Here is a 1,093-nt window from a genome sequence, read left to right on the forward strand (position 1 = left end):
GCTGGAGACATTGCTGTTCTCTCAGTGTTCCTCCAGCAGAAGTTCAGCCTGCTGAGCACTGAATGGGAGGAGGAGAGGAAACAGCGTTCTGAACAGCCACCCTCAGTGTGTGACGCTTCTCCCATCTCTGGATTTCCTGTATATTCAATTTCTGAAGAGGATCTGCAGAGATGCTGCTGCTGCCTCTTCAGCTGCCTCACACCTGGACTGTGCTGTCTCTGTGCCTTTTAATTGTGCTGGATCCTCTCAAGTCGTGACAATTGTTCTGGTTTATCCGTTACGTGCGTCCTCTGAAAAGACGGTTTAGAAAAAAGGAGGTAAAAAAGGCTTTTCTACCCCTGAATATTTGCAGAGTACATTTTTAATCCCTGTGGTTTCTTTGAATACTCATCTCAGTACCTGTTCTCTGACTTGAAGATATTTTTTCACAGTAATGAGCGCAGCTGAGCGTCACGAGCACAGAAATCCTTGTGTACCCTCTGCAAAGTTATTTCAGTGAATTGTAGAGAATTACAGTACAGTAAAAGCAAGAAAATCCCACCTTCCTCAATGTTTTTAAAAGTCAGAAATTTCTACTAACCTGTGTTATTATATTATATTATAGATATATATATATTATATATCTCTTCTATAACATACAGCTCAGCTGAACCCTGATTTATATCAGAATTATTCCAGTCCAGATCTGATGGGCACTGTGAATAAATGAGCCAAAGCTGTGCCATGACTCGCTGTGGGAACTGTGTTAAGGCCACTGAAAGTCCCCAGCACCGAGGCTGTTGTGGAGCAGGCAGGGGATTTGTGTGGGACATCACGGTGGCTGCAGTGCAAAGGTCTCAGCTCCCACATCTTCATTGCAAACAGCTTAAAAATGGGTGTAAAATGGGGGGTGAGTGTGTGTGAGTGTGAGTGTGTGTGTGTGTGTGTGAGTGTGCAGTGCTGCAGCCTGGCCAGGCCTGGTGTGTAACACCTGCAAAACAGTGAAAAATCGGTGTAAAATGGGTGTTGGTGTGTGCAGTGCTGCAGCCTGGCCTGGCATGGTGTGTGACTCATGCAAACTGGTGAAAAATTGGTGTAAAATGGGTGTTGGTGT

The 1,093-nt window shown here is 45.0% G+C and overlaps 1 protein-coding gene across 1 annotated transcript in view; it reads left to right on the plus strand.

Annotated features, from left to right (window-relative positions):
• Positions 1 to 1,093, plus strand: part of GRM7 (glutamate metabotropic receptor 7) — a gene marked incomplete at its 5' end in the record, with an annotated part of 192,648 nt that overhangs the window by 170,968 nt on the left and 20,587 nt on the right. The window lies entirely within an intron of this gene.

The sequence above is a fragment of the Parus major genome, chromosome 12, assembly GCF_001522545.3.
Source record: "Parus major isolate Abel chromosome 12, Parus_major1.1, whole genome shotgun sequence".
Taxonomy (NCBI): Eukaryota; Metazoa; Chordata; class Aves; order Passeriformes; family Paridae; genus Parus; species Parus major.